At 40.9% G+C, this 9732-nt stretch overlaps 1 non-coding gene across 1 annotated transcript; it reads left to right on the top strand.

Moving 5' to 3' along the window:
• Positions 1–617: 617 nt before the first annotated feature.
• LOC112752965 (small nucleolar RNA R71) lies at positions 618–724 on the top strand. Its single transcript, XR_003177371.1, has one exon. It is a non-coding gene; the product is annotated as a small nucleolar RNA R71 (small nucleolar RNA).
• The last annotated feature ends 9008 nt before the right edge of the window (positions 725–9732 follow it).

The raw sequence follows: 9732 nt of genomic DNA, 5'->3' as shown, positions 1-9732 counted from the left end.
GATGATGGTGGGTTGGGATTGGAGTGATGAGAAGGGTTGTTTTGGTTTTGGTATGGATGTGGAGAGGTGTTGTTAGGGTGGTGTTGATATGAACTCTGTGTGGACTGTTGATGAGCTGCATGGTTGTTGGGGTTGTGACATCTCTGATCTTGGCTTTGATCTTGTTGATTTCCCCACCCAAAGTTTGGGTAATTCCTCCAACCCGGGTTGTAGGTCTTGGAGTATGGATCATGGATTTGCCTGGGTGAGTTTCCAATGTAGTTGGCTTGTTCTTGCTCATCCTTTGCCTCTGCATTCACTCCCTCTTAGGTTGCTGATGAGGTGGTGATTGCTGCTACTTGGTTCCTCTCCATCTTCTTGGTGAGGTCAGCTAGCTGCTTAGTAATAAGCTTGTTTTGGGCTAGCAGTGCATCCACATTGTTTAGCTTCATCGCTCCTCTAGTGTTACCTCTTTCAGAAGCATAGAAGTAGTCATTCTCAGCTACAGTCTCAATGACATCTATGGCTTCTTCAATGTCTTCTTCTTGTTCAGAGATTCCCCGGATGAATGGTCTACTGCCTTCTTTGATTCATAAGAAAGGCCTTCATAGAAAATGTGTAGCTGCACCCATTCATTGAACATATCTGGTGGACACCTTCTTGTCAGGTCCTTAAACCTCTCCCATGCTTCATATAGAGTCTCACCATCTTATTGCCTGAAGGTTTGCACCTCAGCTCTTAGCCTGTTGATCTGTTGAGGAAGATAGAATCTTGCCAAGAATTTGTTCACCACATCTTCCCAGGTTGCTAAACTCTCCTTTGGGAAGGATTCCAGCCATTTAGATGCCTTGTCCTTAAGTGAGAAAGGGAACAGAAGTAATCTATAGGTGTCAGAATGAACACCATTAGACTACTTTACAGTATCACATATCCTCAGGAAGGTGGTTAGATATTGATTGGGGTCTTCTTGGACACTCCCTCCGAATGAACAATTGTTCTGAACAAGGGTGATGAGCTGTGGCTTTAGTTCAAAGTTGTTGGCATGTATCGTTGGCCTTTGGATGCTACTCCCGCAATTTTCTGGGTTTGGATTGATGTACAAACCCAGAACCCTTCTCTCTTGCCCAGCCTGATGTGCTGGATCTTCTCGGCCATGGTTTTGAGCCTCTTCTTCATGATGGTTCTCCATATTCTCATCCATATCTGGTTCAAAGTACTCCTCCTCTTCCTCAGCACCAACTACTCTCTTTCCTCTTGCTTCCCTCCTTAATCTAAGGAAGGTCCTCTCAGGTTCAGAATCAAAAGAAGTTGAAGCCCCGCTTCTTCTCCCTGTCATACAACCAACAAGGCACAAGCAAGGAAATAGATGCAGAAAGTAATTTCTACAGAAATACTGTTAGTGTGAGTGATGCAATATATCAAACAGTTAGTGGGTTAGTGGACTGAATTGTAAAAAACTAAGAAAATGGGTAGGGGAAGGGGAAGAAAATAGCTGAACAGAAAGTAAATTACTCAAATGAACTTAAATCAAACAAAAGAAAAATGCTCAATCTAGTTATCCTCCAATTTAATCATTGTTGATACAAAATCAATCCCAGGCAACGGCGCCATAAACTTGATGCACGAAAACTTGTCTCTCAATAATTTTCCTTCGGCAAGTATACCGAATTGTCGTCAAGTAAAAACTCACAATAGAGTGAGGTCGAATCCCACAGGGATTGATTAGTCAAGCAACTTTAATTGGAAGAATTTTCTAGTTGAGCTAAGCAGAATTTGGTTTGAGAGTTGCAGGAAATTAAATGGCGGGAAAGTAAATAGCAAAAAATGTAAATGCTGGAAGTAAAGAGCTGAAAATAAATGGCGGAAAGTAAATTGCAGGATTGTAAATGGGAATGGGGAAGAAGCTCATGAAAGTAAATTGCAGAAATTAAAAAGAATGGGTAAGATCAGAATGGGGAATTCATTGGGTTTAGGAGATGTTGCATTCTCCGGATCAAGTTCATTTTCATCTCTTCCTCAATCAATGCGTTCATTAATCTCCTTGGCAATCTTAAGTGATCGAATTACAATTTCTTGTAATTCAATCTCTCAAATCTTGATCAATAGCCAATTCCTTGGTCAATTGCTCATGAGAAGAGATGAAGTATGGTCACTGATTATACCACATGCATTCCCAAATCAAGTGTTAGTAGAATTATAGTCACCATATCCTTTCAACCCCAATTTGGTCCAACATGAGAAAGCATTTCTAGCATGATCTCTTCATTCCTCTTCCAAGGTTCAGAAGAGATCCAAGTATGAATAGCTTCTTTTCCAAGATAACTACCCAATTAGATGAAGATTGAAAGCTTTCTAGTAAAATAAAGAGAAAAGATAGAAGAAGAATAATGAAAACTAATATTGATCCAACAAATTACAACAGAGCTCCCTAACCCAATGAAGGGGGTTTAGTTGTTCATAGCTCTGGAAATGGAAAACAAAGATCGAAGATACATTTTCAAAAATAAACTAGAAGTGCAGAGTAAATTATACAGAGAGTAATTCTCAAATTTCCAATTCCCCAAAAGCTCTTGCTCTCATTCAAACTACCCCTATATATACTACTCTTCTGATCTTCTAGTTGGTTCTTCAAGTCCTGGATATGGGCCTTTGGATCTTGAGTTTGAAGCAGTTATACTCTTCAGTGGGCTTAGCTTTACTTGCAGAGAGAAAGTGTGAAGTAGGTAGGGTATTTAGCTCAGGACGTTAGTGGCATTAATGTTAAATGAGAGTGTGGGTTCGAGAACGTTAGTGACAATCACCTTTTTCACTAACGTTCCTAACCCAGGGATGATCCACGTTAACTTCAACGTTAGTGGCACCAACGTGACCACTAACGTTGCCTCTTGGTCCTTCGCACACGTTATTGGGACTCACCTTTTCCAATAACATTGAGAGTCCTCCCTTCCCCCAACGTTGTAGTCCACGTTAACTTAGTTAACATGGCTCTTAACGTAGGCTTGCCAATCCTTCGAGAACGTTAGTGACACTTACCTTTGTCACTAACGTTCCAAGATGCCCCTACTTCCCACGTTAGAATCCACGTTAACTAAGTTAACGTGGCTTCTAACGTGGTGATGATAGCCATCTCCAACGTTAGTGACAAAGGTGAGTGTCACTAACGTTGGCTCCACTTTCTTCTTCCACGTTAGAGTTCACGTTAACTTAGTTAACGTGACTCTTAACGTGGGCTATGATGGCTTCGAGGACGTCATTGGCAATTACTTTTCTCATTAACGTTGCAAGTTAGCTCCCATTCCACGTTAGTGGTCACGTTAGTTAGACTAACGTGGCTGCTAACGTGGTTCTTTCTCGCTTCCTTTGTCCTGAAATCAAACAATAAAGTGCATCAAAGTTCTAATCCTCATCATGAGACATGCATCATCCAATTTGTCATTTAATTCATGCAAAATTCTCATGAAATCATGTAAAGTGCACCATGCTTGCTTGAATCAAGATGTAAGTGAATTTTTACCCAAAACTTGCTTATTTTCTAAGAAAATGCATGAAACTACCCTAAAACAGTAAAGAAAAGGTCAGTGAAAATGGCCAAAATGCCCTGGCATCAATGAACCGTCAGTTGTCCAAACTCGAACAATCCCCGGCAACGGCGCCAAAAACTTGGTGCATGAAATTGTGATCACCAATGGCGCCAACAGCCTGGTACGCATAATTGTAATCTCAACTCTTTGTCACAACTCCGCATAACTAACCAGCAAGTGCACTGGGTCGTCTAAGAAATAAACCTTACGTGAGTAAGGGTCGACCCCACGGAGATTTTCGGCTTGAAGCAAGCTATGGTCATCTTGTCAATCTCAGTCAGGTGGATTCAAATGGTTATGGAGTTTAAGATATTTAAAAGATAAATAAAACATAAAATAAGATAGAGATACTTATGTAATTCATTGGTGAGAATTTCAGATAAGCGTATGAAGATGCTTTGTTCCTCCTGAACTTCTGCTTTCCTATTGCCTTCATCAAATCATTCATACTCCTTTCCATGGCAAGCTTTATGTTGGGTTTCACCGTTGTCAATGGCTACCTCCCGTCCTCTCAGTAAAAATGGTCCAAATGCGCTGTCACTGCACGGCTAATCATCTGTCGATTCTCGATCATGTTGGAATAGGATCCATTGATCCTTTTGCGTCTGTCACTACGCCCAACACTCGCGAGTTTGAAGCGCATCACAGTCATCACATTCCCAGATCCTACTCGGAATACCACAGACAAGGTTTAGACTTTTCGGATCTCAGGAATGGCCGCCAATAATTCTAGCCTATACCACGAAGGTTCCAATCTTAGATTAGAAACCCAAGAGAATATACTCCAGCTGTCATCATGTAGATCGCTTTGTGGTTGTCAGGCACGCAACCTTGGCTAAACGAGTAACGAAGATTGGGTGATTGTCACTGGTCACCCCTTCATTCAGACTTAACTAAATTAAGTATGAGAGTATATCTTGGAGAAGAAGTAGGCGTGAATTGAATAGAAAAACAGTAGTAATTGCATTAATTCATGAAGAACAACAGAGCTCCACACCTTAATCTATGGGGTGTAGAAACCCCACCGTTGAAAATACATAAAAACAAAAGGGTCTAGGCATGGCTGAATGGCCAGCCTCCCCAAAGAGGGTTCAATCATCAAAACATGATTAAAAGATGATTCAAGGATGAAAATACAATAGCAAAAGGTCCTATTTATAGAAAACTAGTGGCCTAGCGTTACAGAATCAAGTAATTAATGGAAAAATCTTCTTCCGGGCCCACTTGGTGTGTGCCTGGGCTGAGCATTGAAGCTTTTACATGTAGAGACTTTTCTTGGAGTTAAATGCCAGCTTTTGTGCCAGTTTGGGCGTTTAACTCCAGCTTTTTTGCCAGTTCTGGCGTTTTGACACCAGAATTTTTATGCTGACTTGGAACGGCGATTTGGGCCATCAAATCTCGGGAAAAGTATGGACTATTATATATTGCTGGAAAGCCCAGGATGTCTACTTTCAAACGAAATTGAGAGCGCGTCAATTTGGTATCTGTAGCTCCATAAAATCCACTTCGAGTGCAGGGAGGTCAGAATCCAACAGCATCTGCAGTCCTTTTTTAGCCTCTGAATCAGATTTTTGCTCAGGTCCCTCAATTTCAGCCAGAAAATACCTGAAATCATAGAAAAACGCACAAACTCATAGTAAAGTCCAGAAATATGATTTTTATTTTAAAACTAATAAAAATGTAATAAAAACTAACTAAAATATACTAAAAACATACTAAAAACAATGCCAAAAAGCGTATAAATTATCCGCTCATAAAGTCTCCACCCTTATGGAGAGACAAGCGCAGACTGATAGAAGGATAGACGCCAATCAAGAAGAATACAGGTCAAATCTGAAAAATTAAGGCGCAACAATCTCAAAGTTGGAAGCACAAGTGGGGATCTTATCTAAGCAGATTCCAATGTCCACACACACATTTTCCAGTGATACCATGGCAAACCCAAGAGGGGAATGCAAGGCCATTACACTTAGAAGTGGGAAAGTTGTGGAAGAAAGAACCCCAAGCAAAGGCAACCATGAAGAAGAAGTTGTAGAAAATCATGAGAACAAGAATAAAGAAGAGACCCCTGCTCCATCTTCACCAAAACTAGTCCTGAAGCCCTATGTGCCAAAGGCACCATACCCACAAAGGCTGGGAAAAGGTAGGAAGGATGGCCAATTCTTTAAGTTCCTAGAGATCTTCAAGAAGCTCCAAATTAACATACCATTTGCTAAGGCATTGGAGCAAACGCCACTCTATGCCAAATTCTTGAAAGATCTTATAACAAGAAAAAGGAATTGGGAGGCAAAGGAGACCATAGTACTAACTGAGGAATGTAGCGCCATCATACAAAAGAAGCTACCTCAGAAGATGAAAGACCCAGGGATATCACCATTGAGAAAGCCTTGTGTGACTTAGGGGCTAGCATAAACCTCATGTCCCTGACCATGATGAGAAAGATGAAGATTGAGGAAGCCAAACCAACAAGAATGACACTCCAATTAGCTAACAGAACATTTAAGTTTCCACATGGGGTGCTGGAAGACTTGTTAGTAAAAGTGGGAGAATTCATTTTCCCAACTGATTTTATTGTGCTGGATATGGAAGAAGAGGCCAACACATCAATCATCCTAGGAAGACTATTCCTAGCTATTGCTGGAGCCTTCATTGATGTGCAAAAAGGGGAACTAGTCTTGAGGCTGCATGAAGAGAAGATGGTCTTCAACGTCTTTAAGGCAATGAGTCACCCCAAAGAATCCATAGGAGAATGCATGATGGTAGACAACATGGAACAAATAGTTCAAGGGGTCTTGGAAGAAGAACAATGTGAAGGAACTATGGAGCTGGAACAACTAACATCAAATGGAAAACTACCACAAGATACCAGGAAGAATTCCATCATGCCAACTACCACAGACAACAAAGATGCAGAGGCACCAAAACTAGAATTGAAAACCTTACCACCCAGCTTGAAATATGCGTATTTGGGTGCCAACAACACTCACCCAGTAATCATAAATTCAAGTCTGAGTGAGGAGCAAGAAGTGGAGCTTATCCAAGTGCTGAGACAACACAAGGATGCCATAGGCTGGACACTTGCAGATTTAAAAGGGATTAGTCCTTCAATGTGCATGCACAAAATTCTACTTGAAGAAGATGCCAAACCTTCAAGGCAACAACAAAGGAGGCTGAACCCAACTATGAATGAAGTGGTTCAAAAAGAAGTGTTGAAATTATGGCAAGCAGGGGTGATCTACCCCATCTCAGATAGCCCTGGGGTAAGCCAGGTGCAAGTAGTCCCAAAGAAGGGAGGGATCATTATTGTGTCAAATGAGAAGAACGAATTGATATCCACAAGGACAGTGACCGGATGGTGTATGTGCATTGACTTAATGAAGCCACCCGGAAAGACCACTTTCCCCTGCCCTTCATAGACTAGATGCTTGAAAGATTGGTAGGACATGAATATTATTGCTTCTTGGATGGGTATTCGGGCTACAATCAAATTGTTGTAGACCCCAAGGATCAGGAAAAAACTTCATTTACTTGTCCATATGGTGTTTTTGCTTATAGGAGAATGCCCTTTGGATTGTGCAATGCACCTGCAACATTCTAAAGGTGCATGCTCTCCATCTTTTCGGACATGGTTGAGAAGTTCATAGAAGTATTCATGGAATACTTTTATGTGTTTGGAAACTCATATTCTGATTGCCTAAGCCATCTTGCCCTTGTCCTAAAAAGGTGCCAAGAAACCAACCTGGTTTTGAGCTGGGAAAAGTGCCATTTTATGGTAACTGAAGGGGTGGTTCTTGGTCACAAGATTTCAAAAAATGGCATAGAAGTAGACAAGGCAAAGGTGGAAGTAATTGAGAAATTACCTCCACCTTGCAATGTCAAGGCAATCAGAAGCTTTTTGGGACACGCTGGGTTCTATAGAAGGTTTATTAAAGACTTTTCAAAGATTGCAAAACCTCTCAGCAACCTACTTATTTCAAATACTCCCTTTGTTTTTGACAGAGAGTGCATGGTAGCCTTTGATGAGCTTAAGAAGAGACTCTCCTCTGCACCTATTATAGCACCATCTAGCTGGGATCTTCCCTTTGAACTAATGTGTGATGCATCTGATTTTGCTATTGGTGCTGTTCTAGGACAGAGGAAAGACTAGCTAGTACATGTTATTTACTATGCTAGCAAGGTCCTTAATAAGAATCAAAGGAACTACACCACCACGGAGAAAGGACTTTTAGCTACAGTCTTTGCTTTTGATAAGTTTAGATCATATCTTGTTGGATCTAAAGTAATTGTATTCACTGATCATGCAGCATTCAAATACTTGCTTACCAAACAAGAATCTAAGCCCAGATTAATAAGATGGATTCTGCTACTCCAAGAATTTGACATTGATATTAAGGATAGGAGCGGAGTAAAGAATAAGGTACCTAACCATCTCTCAAGGATTCCACAGGAAGAAGAAGAGACACACCAAGTTGCAGTAAATGAAAGCTTTCCTGATGAAAAGTTGATGATTATCTGAGTAGCCCATTGGTTTGCAGACATATGGGAAGAAAGTTAGTCAAGGATGCCAAACACTACATCTGGGATGACCCCTATTTGTTCAAAAAGTATGCTGATGGAATCTTGAGAAGGTGTATCTCCTATGAAGAAGGTCAGGAGGTGTTGTGGCAGTGCCATGGATCCGCATATGGAGGTCACTTCAGTGGAGAAAGAACAGCAGCAAAAGTGCTTCAATCCAGATTTTACTGGCTAACAATGTTCAAGGATGCCAAGGAATTGGTGTCAAGATGTGATGAGTGCCAAAGAGCTGGTAATCTAACCAAGAGAAATGAGATGCCACAGTAATTCATACTAGAGCTTGAACTATTTGATGTATGGGGGATTGACTTCATGGGACCCTTCCCAACCTCCTACTCAAATAGTTGCATATTGGTGGCTGTTGATTATGTCTCAAGATGGGTAGAGGCCATAGCCACTGCAACCAATGACAACAAGGTGGTTATAAGCTTCTTGAGAAGGAACATCTTCAGCAGATTTGGAGTTTCTAGAGCCCTCATTAGTGATGGAGGGACACACTTCTGCAACAAACAACTTGAGACACTCCTTCTCAGGTATGGAGTCAAGCACAAGGTGGCAACTCCATACCATCCACAGACTAACGGGCAAGCTGAAATTTCAAACACAGAGCTAAAAAGAATTCTTGAAAAAACTGTTGGAAGCTCAAGAAAAGATTAGTCTAAGAAGCTGGATGATGCACTATGGGCCTACAGAACAGCCTACAAGACACCCATTGGGATGTCTCCATACCAACTGGTATATGACAAGGCTTGTCACTTACCAGTTGAGCTTGAGCATAGAGCATTTTGGGCTCTAAAAATGCTAAACTATGATGAGCAAGCTGCTGGAGAAAGAAGATTAATGCAACTCAATGAGCTGGAGGAATTTAGAAATCAAGCATATGAGAATGCAAAAATCTACAAAGAGAACACAAAAAGGTGGCATGATCAAAAGATAGCAAGAAGGGAGTTCACTGAAGGACAGAAGGTGCTACTCTACAACTCAAGGCTCAAGTTCTTCCCTGGGAAACTTAAGTCTCGATGGTCAGGACCCTTCACCATACTCAAGGTGTTTCTCCATGGTCATCTAGAGCTCATGGAGGACAAGACTCAGAGAACTTTTACTGTCAATGGCCATAGACTCAAACACTACTTGGGAGGCTCCTTAGAGGAGCAGAGAGTGAGCTACAAGCTCAACTAAAAATAGAGGAGTGTCAAGCTAGTGACAATAAAGAAGCGCTAGTTGGGAGGCACCCCAACACTTTATCCTTTTTGATTTATTTGTTTTCTTAGAAGTAGTTTAAAATTCATTGCTTTAGATAATTTAAGTTTCAGTTTCACATCTATGTTACATTACCAATTAGAATTAGGCTACAATAGTAGGTTAGGAAGTTTAATACTAGCTTTGGTAGTTAGAATACTCTTACACCCTTTTATTTCTTTTTATTCTGGAATTGCAACTTGATGAATGCATTACTAATGATGAGTAAATGGGCTGAGAACTAGCTAAAATGCTAAGTTTGGTGTGGCCACTCACCCACTTAATCTAGGCTTACAACCATTCTAATAACTTAATTTTGAAGAGTAAGCCCAGAGATTAAGTTTGGTATGGCCACCAC

This window comes from Arachis hypogaea, chromosome 15, assembly GCF_003086295.3.
Source record: "Arachis hypogaea cultivar Tifrunner chromosome 15, arahy.Tifrunner.gnm2.J5K5, whole genome shotgun sequence".
Classification (NCBI taxonomy): domain Eukaryota; kingdom Viridiplantae; phylum Streptophyta; class Magnoliopsida; order Fabales; family Fabaceae; genus Arachis; species Arachis hypogaea.
The sequence above is the reverse complement of the archived record's forward strand: the minus strand, read 5'-3'. Positions and strand labels throughout refer to the sequence as shown.